This window comes from Catharus ustulatus, chromosome 3 (assembly GCF_009819885.2).
Source record: "Catharus ustulatus isolate bCatUst1 chromosome 3, bCatUst1.pri.v2, whole genome shotgun sequence".
In the NCBI taxonomy this organism is placed as follows: Eukaryota; Metazoa; Chordata; class Aves; order Passeriformes; family Turdidae; genus Catharus; species Catharus ustulatus.
The window spans coordinates 73,352,089-73,368,389 of record NC_046223.1 but is presented as its reverse complement, the minus strand read 5'-3'; the positions used below and the strand labels follow the sequence as shown (position 1 = coordinate 73,368,389).

Genomic DNA, 16,301 nt, shown 5'->3' with positions numbered 1-16,301 from the left:
TTATAAGCTGCTCTGTCGTTCGCAGTGAGGACCTGCGTGCAACAAAGTTGCCAAATAGTAACAGAACCACGGGGTGGTGGGGTTTACTGGCTCGGCTTGGGCCATGGGGGCTCGGCCCGCTCAGGGCTGCTGACAGGGTCAGGTGGCCCAGCTCAGTGCTGCCGCTCGGGGCTGGCCGCCACTGCCACCGGGCTCACTCGCCCCGAGCCAGTGCTGCCCCGCGGTGGCAGGTGGAGACGGAGCCCACCGGCACCCCCGGCAGCAGGTGGGGATGGAGCCTGCCTGCTCCTGCGGCGGCAGGCGGGAGCAGGAGCCCCCCGCATCCTGGGCCGTGGGGCCAGCAGCACAGAGCCCCTCGCCTCACCCCCAAGCCGCGGAGATGGCAGCACGGAGTCCCCCGCCTCTGGCCCCCAACACTGCTGGCACAGAGCCCGTCTCCACCCGCCGCGCAACAGAGTAACCAATTTGTAACAATTGCGCAATCCTGGGTTTTATTGGCAGGTGCTCGGCTCGGCACCTCGGCTGCACTGCAGGGTTGGAAATTTCAGAAAATTTTTCACATATTAGCCGCTCCTAATTGTAAGCCGCATTTCCGGGGTGGGAGCAAAATTTTAGTCAAAATGGTGCAGCTTATAATCATGAAATTACTGTAAATATGGGCTGATATTACATCCATATCCACTAATTATTTATTGCTCTACTTCTATACATGGTTTTGACACAGACCAGGAGGCTGGTATCTTTGTGATCTTCTCATGGTATAAACATCTCAACTCGAATTTAGACATCTGTGACTTAACAGAGGACAAAACTTTCTTTGCCCCAGTTCTTATATGATTACATTCCTCGGATTACTCCAGGCATAGTCCAGCCTTCTCTGTCCCCAAAACAGAAGTGCAATATTACCATATGCAACATTACCATCCATCATCTACATTAAACATCACTAAAGATGATTGAAATCTTGAATAGTGAGATGAAATCAAATATTTGGCATCACCCATTCATAATTTTCTTCTCCATATAAATTTTCTCTCTTGTTATTTCCTGTCATCTTTATGTCAAGTCTATCCTCATGTTAGATAGTCACATTTCTGAAACATAGGAAACAAAGCAGATTAAAGTAATCACCACAAGTAAAAGTTTATGATGCTTTGGAGCAGCATATGAGAACTTGGCTTGCACTTCTAATCTCTTAGGAGCCAGAAAGCATGAAAATGAACTAGAAAACCATTTTTCTAGTCCATTCAAAAATTTTTTAGAGAAAGTGAGCTTGGCCTGAAACACTACTAAGCAGACTAAGCCTGAGCAGACTATTTTCAACAATTCCCCAAAACAGTTAACACTGACAGTAACACCATGTAAGACAAGGGAACTTTTCCTTCTGTTGAGTTCATGCAACTCAAAGGAAAAGCAAATAGAGGGTGGAAATGGGCTAAGCATTACTTAACTAAACTTTGCTGTTGTTGCTTTTTAAGTATTTTATTCTTGTGTATTTCATAGAAGTTTTAAAAATGGGGTTTCTGGAATAAGTCCCAAACTAATTTATGACAGAATCTGACATTTTAAATGACTTTAGAAGACCTTATAAGGCCAAAGATGCTTCCCATCAAATTAGCTTCCCATCTAGCTTCAGGCAGAATAAAAAAAGACTAAACTCCCAGGGAATATTCTTATAACCCTTCTTCCTTAACATCAGTTGCTGAACTAGCAATAAACCTGTGGTAGTTTATAAAGGACTGGGGTTAGAAGCTGAGGCTTATAAAACAATTTTCCTCAATGCATTAAGTTTGGCCGTTCACATCTGAACAAAGTTCAATGTAAATCATGCTGCTGTTCATATAACAAGCAAGCACACAACACATTTAGATACATGAGGAACAGGCAGGGTGTGCATTAAAAGATAAACACTTGAATGTGTGACAAATTGAGGCCAACTCATCCATTATATGTTTCCATTGTTGAAAGAGAGCTAAATCACTTCTAGGAGTTGTGTAGCTTTTTCGAACAGCAGGCATCTTCACTTACAATAAGTTAACCCTTTTATGCACTATGCCCTTAATTAGATTTGAGGTTACCCTTCCCTCCAAACAGTGCACAAGTGACCTTCAGACATTAGGGTTCTCTCTGTATACAGCTATGGAGCTAAACATGATCAATGTGGTTCTTGGGGAAAAAAAAACCACTAAAAAAAGCACATTTGATAAAGATTTATCTCTACAAAGTTTGGTTTAAAGCAAATCAATTTGCTCTAAAAGACCTCATTACTAATAGTTTGTAAGAACTTTAATAATGTCATTGTTTTCAGAATATTATTATGCTAAACAATTAAATAACAAATTCGCCACCAATCGCATTATATATCCCCTAAGCATATGCACATTCATATACTTTTAAAAGTTTTTAATGGCATTCCTGAACATTCAACCTCAAGTTTACTTCATTTTCAAGTTACTATAATTCACTTCATGCCTGCAAATACTCTGTGATCCTAATGGCCGTCCATTTTTTATAAGGAACTTTTCACCTAATCAAATGATGACCTATTCCTAGCAAAGCAGAGTACTGTTTCTGAAAAATCACTCTCAATACAGAGGAGACCAGCACGTTCACTTGTTTTCAAGCCATAATGCTAATCGCTAGTTTATCTGCCCAGTTTAATATATCAAATTCAAAAGTGGACATTGGGACATAATTACCGTTTAAAAACATTTGGCTGAAGAGTGATACGTGACACATACAGATTGAAGGCTTAATGGCTGTTATTTCATGTTTTGTGCCTTCCCCTATTTAACTAGAGAAAAATAAACTGGGTTTTCCTTTTTAAAAATGTTACTTCCAGGAATATTATTATGTTATTTAACGAAGCAAACAACTTCACAAGCAAACTACATGTGAAAATTGAGATGAGCTGTTCGATTATATCCAAAGTATGGACAGTTTCGTTCCATGTCTGACAAATCCTTCAACTTCTGCTAAGCCGATCAGTAAAAACTTAGCTAATTGAATCCATTGATGTGAAAAACCACAGGCTCAAGTCTGTACTGCATACATCAGGCTGAAGGATTTCTGCTCCAGCCATGGCAGTAATAGTCAGTGGGGTCAGGTCAAAGAGGGTTAAAGTGAGTCAGGATATAGCCAAAGGAATACATCAAACACTGATTTTAAAAGGGCAATTAATCTTAGACAGAAATGCTTCCTGGGGAATGAGATCTCAATCTTAAGAGCACACTACATGATGTAGCAGTAAAAATGTACATATACAAGCTTAGAGAGCTTTCATCCTGTGATCACAAACAGAAGGGGAGTGCTGTTTATCAGAGAAATACAAACCCTTGCTAAAATACTTACATTAGCTTCTTCCGGGCCCCTACTCATTGAAAAATAAATTCTGTAATGAGCAGGCTGTAGAGTTCGTACACATGAAATACCTTTTTTTTGTACATGTACTGTAGGTTCTTTTGAGTAGCTAGTAGAATAAAGTATTTAGGGATCTCTACCACAGTAAAATTCAAGAATCTAGCATTGAAAAATTCAGAAAAGACTGGTGAAATGAGTAACGGAATACCTGCAGGACTCTTTACACTGAACACCAAAAAAATAACCTCTTCTCAAAACAGCTACCTGGTCAGAGTAAAATTGGAAGTTTTCATCAAAAACTCTTTTTAGCTTTCCCATTCCAAATAAGATAGCTGCAAAGCTGATAGACTATATTATAATCTTTAGTTTTAATGAGAGTTTGGCTCATAACCTAAATATTTTATATTTAGAGTTCAGAAAGTATTTTTCTGCTTTATAGTAGAAAAATAGATCCATAAAGCATACAACACAAACATACAGTATTTGCAAACAAAATTGCTACATTAGTACCATTAATTAGTTAGAAAGATTACTGGGAATCATTAGCCATGTAGGCAAACATATACAGGTCTGAAATTAATTACCACAAATTTGGTTGCATTAGCTTGCAGCCAGAAAGCACTAAAGAGAACTGGCTATGCAACCATCTCTCCATCCAAGGATATTATAACATTACACACAAGTGTCAGAAGAGCATCTACTTGTGTATCTGGTTCATACTTGTGGCATATTGGCTTAAATGGCTGGTGACGGCTTGCACAAAGATACTGGACCTAGTGAAGTCTGCCAAAGTGTAGAGACCTGCTGCATTTTGTCATTGTAAATTGGTGATGATACCATCTGGAAAAAAGACAAGGAGCACAAGTCCATTCAAATCTTCACTGACTGTAGCACCTCTGTGCACAAGCCAAACCACTGCATAAGACTTTGGCTTTGACATAAGGAAAAGTTTTACCTCTATTTTTCAACAGATATTCTCCAAATGACAACAGGTGAAAAGTGAAATATAAGTTATTCACTGTTTATCCCCTGATTGTGATGTTATTAAAATCTCTGATTTAAATAAAGTATTCAAGCAAGGGACAACTATTGTTAGCAAATGCTGCAGAATCCTTAGAGAAGACCCATAGTTTGATTATTCTCCTTTGCATTACTGGTAAAACTGCTATATTTCTCCCAATTATTTTTGTAGGTCCTTTACTTCTGCAGGTTCTGTTTTTTCCAGCCCTGTAAGAAGTTTATCTCCTGGAAAAATCAGTTAATACCTATAGGCATCAAGGCAAAATAGAACCAGATCACAAGAGAGATGCAAGGAAGATGTGAATGATTTTACTCAGCCAATCCCCAAAGACACAGTACATACACCTAAATTAAAGGTATAGATATAATTCCAAAAACAGGCCAGAACCCATTCTTTGAACTTCAGGGAAAATGCCAGAGAACAGCTTGTGCCTATTCAGCTAAATTATCTGCCTCTCTCTACTGCCTGTTGAGAATAGACCCTAGACTGTTAAACCATGAACCCTGCTCAAATTTTCTGGGAGAGTATTAATATGCCTTGACCAAAATTATGCCCGAGAACTGCTAATAGTCATACAGCACAAACAACACATGTTCTAGTTCACTTTTGTTTACTAGTATAAATAAAAACACTGAGACCACATCATTTAAATCTGTTTGTGTGCTGCAGCATCATGGTTGAGAACTTCACATTGTGCATCTTCACAGAGGGTTACTGCTGTCCTGTGAAAGCTTTGGTAGACCCAAATTTCCAGTTACTCTTGCACCAATTACAGCATTAAAGGCATTGTCACATTTTCTGTGAAACTAACCATAAGAAATATCTTGTAAATCTATGCACTTCGTGTACTTCAGCTGTTGCTGACATGCTTATTTCTGCAAGCAAGGAAATATGAGAAACAAGAACGAAGGTTTGATTCAGGTTTTTTTCTGTGAAGTTGTTGATAGCTCACTCATACTGAGGTGACCTCTGCGGCCTCTGGAGTAAAACAGACTGACTTAGATCATGACTCAAAAAAATCCAGTTCTCAACTCTGCTACTGACCTCAGTGCGACCAGGTACAAGCCACATCACACCCCTTTGTGCCTCTTAATTTCTCCTTTTTTGCCTCCCTTCACTCATCTTTTATCTAGGTGATAAACTCTGTGGGAATATGCTGCAAAGTGTACAGTGCATAAGGAAACTGAGGTCTCCTCCAAAAACACAAAAAATACTCATTTTAAAACTAAAAATTCAACACAACCAAAACACTCTGTCAAGATGCTTTGATCCCAACAGTTCTCCTAAAACTCACATGCACAGCAGATGACTAGAAATCAGGCAGTTTTTCTGTCAGTGATTTTCCACAATATTTTCTTAATTGTCTAGATTTCCAAATCCATATAGCATTCAGTTAGGAAATTGGCAGAAGGACACTGATGTTCTCAGGAAGAGCAGACTATTCTAGGATGAAAAACCTCACCTCTCTTCTGGACAGAATTTTAGAAATGCCAGCTTGTGATTTTCAAACAGAATAAACTCAAATTTAAAGAAATTCTTTTGTTCTGTGGAGGATGTTACTTTCTCCATTTTACACTACTACTGTTAATGATAGACTTAAAAAACTTCATTCTGTCTGAATAAAGTCATTGGCCTTTTGACTAATTTAAAGAGAATAGTCTGGAGTCTGATACTAATAAAACTTATTGGGTGGCCAGCAGAACAAATTTAGCTGAAGTTGAAAAAATTTCCAAAGGCTTGTCCGAGAAACAGGATTATTTCCCTATTTTCTGTACCTCTTCTATAGTCTACCATTCTGAATGTGCATGCCTGTGCATGCCCAGAAACCACTTCTAAGTCACAAGGAAACAGCACATTACTCTTGTGATGTCAGCAAAGTTGCTGGATGCAAGAGGAAAGAGTAGGCTAGAATAGACTATAGCAGTTGGAAGGGACCTACAATGATCATCTCATCCAACTGCCTGAGAAATCCAGGGCTGGTCAAAAGTTAGAGAATGTTATTAAGGGCATTGTACACATGCCTCTTAAACACTGACAGGCTTGGAGCATCAACCACCTCTCTAGGAAATTTTTCTAGAGTTTGACCACACTCATGGTAAAGAAATACTTCATAAGGTCCAGTCTAAACCTCCCCAGAGCAGCTTTGTGCTATTACCGCATGCCCTATCACTGGATACTAAGGGAAGAACTTAGCACCTCCCTCTCCCTTTCCTCAGGAATCTGCTCCTCACAGGACATGCCTTCTAGCCCCATCTCCAGCTTTGTTGCTCTCCTCTGGTAGCACCTGAGTACCTTAAAACCCTTACATTGTGGGACCCAGAACTGCACACAGCACTCCAGGTGAGGTTTCACCAATGCTGAATACAGTGGGACTATCACCTCTACTGACTGTCTGTGCTGTGTTTGATGCACCCCAGGATGTGGTTAGCTCTCTTGGCTGCCAGGAAACACAACTGCCTCATACTGAGTCTGCCACTGGCCAGTACCCCCAGACCCTTTTCTGCAGGCCTGCTCTCCAGACACTCCTTTCCCAGTTTGTATCTGTGTTCTGCGCTACTCTGTCCTAGGTACAGAATCTTGGCATTCGGAATTACTAAATTTCATCCCATTTGCCAACAGGAAAGGAGCAAAGCACTCAAGCCACCAAATGGATAAGCCTTGTAGAGTCAACTGAGGTAAAGTTAGAGAAACCCCTAAAACCAAGTTATGTTCAGTGTTTCCCAAGAAAGTGCATGCAGAAAGATCACAAGCAACCTCACATACCCACTATGTTTCCTTTTAAGAGCAAGCGAGACAGAACCTTCTGCACACAACAGAAGCCCTCTCTGATTATGTAAAGAGTTTGTTTAAAAATGAAGATGGTTAACAAGAAGCACAGCTACCACATTATTCTCAGATTATTTGCACCTTTCCATGTGGTCATGACAAATTAATTCTATATTCATTAATTCTGTAGTCATGACTATTAATGCTATAATCTCAAGCCAACCTCTGGACTTCCACCGCCTTTGATCAAACAGGACTACTGGAGCAAAAGGTACACAATTTTAACACAGAAAAAAAGTTTCCACTTCAACTTAAAAAAGGCAACTGGGGCAGGTAGGTGTTGTGGGTGTTTAAAAAAAAAAAAAAGCAAAAATAAAAAAGTCATCAGTAAGAGAGAAGTCAGATGCAGAAGGATAATCCAAGCAGATGGCCTAGTTAGGAAAAGATAACAGGCACAAACAATGACTCACACCAGAAAGGAGAAATACAGGATGATCTCCTCCAACATGGAAAGCACCACTGACTCAAGGATGCAAGGAGGGTGGAATAGCTTAAGCAGTGGTCTGAAGGTCAGTTGTGGCCTGCAAGATGACTCCCACAACAGAGGAGAGAGTGGACTAGAATCACTAGCTTTTAACCATCTCTTAGTACACCCACACTCTACAAGACCTCTAACCCTTCACAATACTTTCATAGTCACACAGGATGAAAGTGGCTAATAAAGTGCCTAAAACTGCTCAGGGCTTGTTACATTTTTAAATTTAGGTGGCCTGGGAAAGTATCTCAACTGTACCTCCACAGCACTGAAAAGCAGAGACCAGTCTGCAGAGAGCACATGCAATCAGACTTAGTAGTTAGACATGGGAAGAAAAGACTTCCTCAGTTTGCCCACCACAGGAGCAGCAAGGAATGGGATAGTGCTGTGCTGCTCCAATTCCCACAGTAAGCCCCAAGTCAAGCTAATTCTGACCTCAGGCAGAGCAAGTCCAGTCATATTTTATGTCTATCCAAAGACATTCACACTGCATAAATTTACCTCCTTCTGTTGCACAATTTCTCATTTGTATCAAAATTAGGAGTCTACATGGCAAATCTAATCTAAATTCAATTTTCCGTTTAACTAATTTACTGGAAGTCAATGCTTAAAAAACTGAGGGAGAACAAAAACAATTAATATGTAGTCTCTCATACATTATACATTAAAAAAAGCTGGGAGTTAATTGAAAACAGTTGATGCCTAATTTTACAAAATCATTCAGTACAACAAGTCTTAAGAGAAAAATCCTGAAAGTCTTTTTGATCCTTGTTTTATTTCTGAAGGAACTAATGACACTGCTTTAGAAAGAGGTCAGTTCACGCAGCTTTTCTGAATGAACAACAATGCTGTGAAAACTGGGAATGATTGATAGCCTACTGTTTGCGTCATTATGTCCAAATGTTTACCATTTGAGTCTTCAAGGAAGCATGAGACAAAAATCAAAACAAGTTTTATGAAGACTTCAACAACACTAGCAAATTAAAATTGTATCCAGAATTGTTTAGACATTATAGCAGTGCAAGAAAACTGCTTTCTTCTGCATTACACAGTTTTTATCTTTGCATTATGCCCAATGTCTTAAATTTCTGGTGTGGAAGAGAAAAGTCTTTCCCTCCCCAGAATTCTGTTTTCTATCATTTTAACCCTTTGCCTCTTCAAAACATTCTGTTGAACTCAACACTGCTTCCCCTTGCAGTTGTTGCTTTGTAGTTATGTAAGATCATATTATGTTCCTCCCTTTCTCCTACTAAGATGAGTCACTATTTCTAAATGAACTGTTTACAATATTAGGACGTTCATTTACAGGAACTTCATAAATGTGTACTAAACAAAATATTTTTTTCGATAGTTATGAATTATTCACTTTTTTCCCCCAACTTGATAAACGCTGACATTCAGAACTGATACTACTTTTGGAAACAAAGGTCTCTTAATTGCCAACAGGAACACTATCACCAGATAGAGAAAATCATGAGGAAACACAGCATGACTTCCTTGAAGCAACAGATAGATAACTCTTAATTTTATTATCTGTCATAAACAGCAGTGTTGCTGTAAGCAGGTGGCCTAATCCACCTAATCTGAGTAAACAGTGAATTTTAGACAGTGGGGGAGAGTAGCCATGGTATTACCTCCTTCAGGGACGGACAATTTTCTTATTCATCAGTTTGAGGAAGAATACCCATAAGTAACGTTCTATAATATCAGGTATATGACCTTACGCTATAGTTGCGGGCAACAACATGATCTTAACATCCTCTCTTCCTTACCTGCATAGAAACTACAATAACACAGTCTAAGAATCCACAAGCTATATCAAGCTTTATCTTAGCCTGCTGCAGCATAATCCACAAAATCTTCCCACAAATAGTAATAACTCTGAAGTTATTTAAATGACTGCCTAATTTTCTGGAACTGGAACTACTGCAGACAATTGCATTTTACCAAACAAGAACTGTTCAATTAAAGAATCAACTTTTGTCTGTGCAAGTGGCATCTACAAGCATAGGAAAAAAGATCAGACAATGAGTTTACAGGCTGTAGCATGAATAATCAGAATAATTTGATTCTAACCCTGATTCTAAACACTCATGAATGGGTGTTTCATATTAAAATAAAAAAGCCATCTGTCATGAGCTTAGATTCAAAACTACATGACGCATAGTCTATGAGAAGCAAAGCAATAGGATTTTGGACTGTTGACTTGAAAGGATATATGTACAATATCAAGAGTTTAAAACAGTGAATGAGAAGGGTGACACTGTTTTCTGACTTCCTTGAATAACTAACCAGGACATTGGTCATTTTGGAGGACAAATGAAAAGCAAGAGAAACTGGGAAATGGAAGAATGCTTATGGAGAGGCACAATCCCTAGGTTCTACAATATCTTAGATTTTCAAATCCAGTGATACAAAAATTTGCTGGTAAACTCTAGGAAACTGAAGTCTAGATAATAGAACACCACAGGACAAAAAGATAGAAAGCAAAAAAACAAAATAACAAACAAAAAATAAAAACTAACACAGAAGTAACTATTGACTAATTAATATCCCAGAGAACTGTTTCCTGTTAGGAAATCAGTTCAGGGCTGAAAATCTGCAAAATAGGTTATATAAATTAGGGTGAGCTTAGTCAAAGAAGAGTTAGTTTTAGAGGAAGTAAAAGCAGATACTAAAAGAGTAACAAAGGACAGCAAGAGCTATTACTAGAACAGATGATGAAGGAACATGAGCAGGAAAGAGACAGTGACATGATAGGAAATAAGGTCAACTCAAGCTGAAAAGAGACCTGAAAAATAAGTACCCCTCTTTCCTGATGGAATGAAATCATCAGGATCAAATATGAGACAGTGCCCAAAAACCTAACTGACCAGCTTGCCTCAGATTTAAGTATGAACAAGTAGCAAACACAAAAAACAAGTACACACACACTCCTTTAACAGATGATCGCAACTGAGAACTAAACACAGTTTACTATGTTCAAAGCACAGAACTTGCAATGTTTTACCTTAAAAGACTAAAGATTGAATTGAAATTGCCCATCTTCCAGGAAGGATTTCCAAAAAGTCAAAACAGTCAGGAATAGTAGCCCATGAATAGCAAGCTAAGTATATCTGTACAACTACACAACTTTCCAATTTGATTTCAATTGTATGCAGCCTTTAGATAAACTGAATTAAACAATATTTATGGAAACACAGTAAATAAAAAATATACTAATACATAATATAGGTTTATCCATAGTAAAATTTCAGATTGAGGTGACTAATTTATAAACTACTGTGTAACTGATAAAATACAGTTCAGTAACTAAACACAAAAATAGAACATGCCTTTAAGACAGACTACAGCAGGCTACAATACCGAGGAAGTGATCATTGGATTAATTTGAAAATACTGATTTTAATATTCATTAAACATGACAAGAAGGACTTCACTGCTTCTCAAACTTTATGTCAACACAGGAAGACCAGAACGAAGAAAATAACTGAAACAAATGAAATCTCTCAATGTTCAATGGAAAGTTGGTGACCTGGTCTTACTGTTTCGGTTGCTACATAACCACAACCACTGCCTATGAAGCAGCCAAATAGGAACCGTGTAAAAAGAAAAACTATTCAGTTAATGAGAAAACAGATGATTTAACACATTTGCTGTCTAAATACTTATTCAGACACAAAACTAGAGGATTATACTAGATCAGTTCTAACCTAGCCTTCTGGAAGATAGTACTGCACAGTACTGCAGGAGGAGTAACACAAGGTGAAATAAGCGCATCCTCCTTGAAGGTTCTCTGAATAGGCCTACAAGAGAGCTGGAGAGGGCTTTTTACAAGGCCTTGAGCAACTTGGGAAATGATAGGAAAAAGGGAAATGTCTTTAAACTGAAAGAGGACAGGTTTAAATTCAATATTAGGAATAAATTCTTTACTCAGCAAGTGGCGAGACAGCAGCACTGGTTGTGCAGAGAACCTGTGGTTTGCGCCATCCCTGAAAGTGTTCAAAGCCAGGCTGGATGAGGTCTTGAGCAACCTGGCATAGTGGAAGGTGCTCCTGCCCATGGCAGCAGGGTTGGAACTAGATGAACTTTAAGATCCCTTCCAACCCAAACCATTCCATGATTCTGTGTTTGCTACTAACAAAGACAGCCATTCTTATTGTTGCATTAGAAAAACAGGGTATCCTTTACAGTCAAGATAATTAATGTAATTGCCAATAGTTTTAAGAACTACACTGGCTTCTTAGTGCTTGTTCTAATTCTACTGCTTTTCTTTACACTTTCTGACCATTACTACTAACATATGAAATGCTCGATTCACATTTTGACAAATGGGTTCCCAACTACTGTGCACTCTGCTCCAACTCCAGTGCAGTGACTAGGGACAAGAGATGATAAAGCCAACACTCCTTGCAATATGAGGAGTTTAGAGGATGGACTCTAAACAGAATTCACTCTTTGCTTTCGGTATGATGCCTGTAACAAAAAATCTTTCGTCCACCAGTTTTTCTCTGATTAACAGCTTAAGCAGATGAAACTATTCAGCAACCCAGAAAGGTAAGCATAGAATTCATTAAGCAAAAAAAAAAATTACACATACGTATTTTTTAAAAATATATATATTTAAAAAATATATGCATAATTAAATAAAGGACCAATTTGAGGACAGACAGAAAAGTATGGGTTGGGATAATAACAGTTCAAAGTTTTCATTTTTTACAGCACTTCAACAAACAATAAAACCCTTGAATAAATAGTTTCATAAGCTAATTTAAATAAAACACAGTATTCTAAACAGCTACCCACAGTCTATAACAGTCCAAAATAATATTGACACAGCATTTTACAAAGACCATTTTCACTATCAATCTTCTAATGTCACTACTCAACCTGTTGTTTTGACAGTGCTCTTTACACCGTGTTTTCAAGCGTTGGTAATCAATGCATATATTCAATCCACATATATATATACATAAATACATTTTTTCATTGAAACATTTTTCTCAGCACAGTTAAAAGGAAGACTTAATTATATCCATGCTCCCTAAAGCAACGGCATATAGACACTGTGGGTGGTTCTTGAAATCCTTCCCTCCCTCTTCTGGTGGTGGTCCCTAAGAATCTGGCAGCAGGAACAGCTCAATACACAGCTACAAATGCTGAGTCTGAAAACCATATATTCTCTGTGTTCCCACGGCACAAAGCTCAGCTACGGATGTCACCACAGACAAGCAACCACCACAATTACCATGAAGCTTCCAGCTGAATGAGCAGTCATTGGAAAAGAGAAAACCATAGAGGAAAAGGGGGGAAAAAAAAGTCAACAGATGGAGAAAAACAGAAAGAAATTAATATTTACTGTGTTGCACTGAAAAAAAGATTCAGCTAAAGTCACCAGTGAATCAATTCACTAAAGAGGGAGGTTAAATACAGCTTGGAAAAATACTTAAATGGCTTTGAAAAGAAGAGTAAAAAGATTTTTAAAAATCTGCTTCTCCAGTATCTATTATACCTTTAGCATATCTTTGATGAGATACTACTTTTATCTCCTTTGTTCAGAAAAATTAAGTAAATCTAAACTTTTTAAACTGAATAGTCTGAAAATCCAGATGTGAAATTTTTTTTCATTGTTTTGTAATAAACCTTTGATAATGTATTCTGTTTTGTTACAATATTATTTTAATGTCTCTACCAGAATAAAGTGTAGATTAAGACAAAACATACAAGTTTACAAGGAAAATATTAGCAGATACTAAGTAAGGTCCAAATAGGACAATTTTTAATGTCTGACTACAACCTACTTTCCTTCAGAAACAATTTTAACAAGCATTTCCTGAATTATCATCATTTCAGAGATAACAAATTAAAGCCAAAGAGATCTTACAGCCAGAAACAGTAATTTTTTGGAGGGTGGGACAGAAGAACAGTTATGAGAGGCCTAAACTGTCCTTCAGAAAGTGCCTGGAGTTTGCACACTCAAAGGCCCAGAGTCCTCACTGATTTCAAGTACAAGAAAGCAAACTGTTGAACTGAACACTCACACTGATCCACTGGATTTTTTGATGCTCCTCTCTATAAAATGAGTGGGCTTGTAACACTCAGTTTGCCTGCAATCACTTATGAATGAATTCCCTAGGGAAAAAAGAATTAAATTCTTTTTCCAAATGCAGTATTCAGCTGTCTAAATTATAATACTTCCTGAAGCACATTCATTCTTGATTTATCCTTTCAAGAATCAGGACTATGATTTTTCACTACACACACCTGACACTAAAACATGCCCAACCTGGGCAGAAAGACAATAGTCTCACAGAAGACAAATGGAGATGACAGGCAGAGAGTGATTACAAGCTGAATGGTAAGTGTGTAAGGAAATTACAGTTGTGCAGCTAGTCTACAGCTCTGACACATTCCAAACTTCAAGTATTCAACTTCAAAAGGAGATAACTGATTTAGAAATAAAACCTTTAGGTGTAGTATCCCAGGTTTCCAAAACATGCTTGCAAATTAAACTCTCCTATGCCCGTATCTCCTCTGTATTTTGAACTGATGGAGAAATCTGTTGACAGAGGAAGTTTATTAAATTCTCAGTGATCCAGCATCAGAGAGAAAATTATTTTATTGAATGTGTTTCATGGATACTTCAGTAGCACAGATGTGCTGTGGTTCTATAATCTCAGGAGTTTAGTCTACTTGATGGAAAGGCACACGCTTTTTCTCATTATAGCTGCTAACACTTCTACAGGCAAAACTCAAAAGTGGCACTAAACAGTCTGGTGAGTTAGTTGGTTTTTTTAATAGATCAAAGATGTATTAGAGCATGAGCATTTAATACAGTGCATATTATATTTCAATAATGAATGAGTGGATTTAGTCAAGCAAGAAAATAATCAAATTCACTTATTGCCTAAATTGAATAATCAATGAACAGGGTATGATGACTTCTTGCAGTCAAGCCTAAACCAGCACTGTTCTTCCCTGTCCATGATCCCTAGCAGTAAGAATCACTGCTGTCATGGGCATCCATCTTTTCAGGTCAGTTCCCTTTACGCCTGAACCTTTGTTTATCATCCCTCTGTTTTTGTTTTAATTCTGCTTCTTTTTTTTCTTTCCATGTTGCCACACCTACATTTCTGCTTTGTATTCCAGTCTGTGCTACAGAAAACCCTGAACAGGTTTTCCTCAATCCTTTATCTGACAATCTCCAGCTCCACCTGACCACCTCTTCACCTGCAGCTTGTCATTCTGCCAGCGCAAACTACCCTTCTTTTCAACTTCTGAGTTAATTTGCTGCTCCAAATCCCTCTGAACCACCTGGCCAGCAGGATACCTCCTCACCATTCTTCCACAGATGCCTTGCACAGATCTCTGTGCATGCTCCACAAGCAATACACTTCTTTTTCTCCCTCATCCTTTTATCATCTCCTACCCCACTTACTCTTGTCCAGGTGTTCACATTTATTATGTCATGTTTTGGCTTTTGCCCCAGTCTCTTTCATTCTACCATATTGTTTATAGTCACCCTTCCCATCATGTTTAATGATTCCCAGATCTGTCATTTTCTTCCAAATTACTTGTTCAGTCAGACTCTTACCCCTCTCCACTGGTTCTGTGCATCAGTCTACCCCCACATCTCCTCAGGAGCCCACATTATTTTCTGCATTCAGCTCAGACAGCTTCCCTAGCTTTCCAGCATACCAGAAGGGGAGAACACTCACAATACAAGAGGAACAACTGAATGACACTACAACACAAAGCTGTGCTACAGCAGAAAATGTGCCAAGTTCTGGATAGCTCAAACCCATGTGAGGGACCAGACCTATTAAGCTCTTCAAAGTTTGCAAGTTGCTCAGTAAAAATTGGGCCAAATTTAAGCAGATGTATACAGGAACAGACAAGCATATTCCAACACTCCAAACCAAGCAAATTTCATATCCCTCATATGTGTAAGAATAGTATCTACTTCGGTTTCTCTTCTTCCAACTTTTTTTTTGCCCAAGTTGAGTAAATATAAGGTTTTTTAGCTTTAAAAAAAACAGAGCAAGCAATTGGCACAGCTTATTTCTGTTCTGCTGTCAAAGGTGCTTTTGTCAACATGTGAAAAGAAGGCCTATTGATGGGAAGTATCATCACTGGTATTCAGATAGAATTGTATTACATTCACACTTTCAATAAGCGCAGTTAACTAGCACATTCACCATCTGCAGCTTTGGCAAATCTACATAAAATTGTCATTCCTTAAATCCTGGAATAATTGTGCGGAAATGCTTTGGGGTTTCTTTCATTTAATTTGTGCTCAACTGCCTTTCAAGTTAAAATGCATCCATCCTTCTCACTGATTTTTTAAAATTCCCTCTACCTTTTCAGCAGGCCTGTATGATACTGACAGTTAAGTACTTAAAGATGGCTAAACTTGCTGGTGCTAACATTCACGTGTCTATTGGTATCTCCCTTTATCTTTTGGACAGCTAGTGGAAAGCATTACTTAAAATAATGCTCCAAAATGTAAAAAAGCTTTATGAAAAACGGACACATTGTTAGTAATATTCCATATTTTTCTTACCTTTTGTTATTTTTGGAAATTGTTCTCATGTGTTAACAAGTATTAAACAAGGGTAA

At 38.2% G+C, this 16,301-nt stretch overlaps 1 protein-coding gene across 2 annotated transcripts in view; it reads right to left on the bottom strand.

The window, feature by feature from the left end:
• The window catches only part of ATG5 (autophagy related 5), a 99,491-nt gene that overhangs the window by 34,761 nt on the left and 48,429 nt on the right, over nt 1–16,301 (bottom strand). The gene's annotated exons all lie outside the window — the stretch shown is intronic.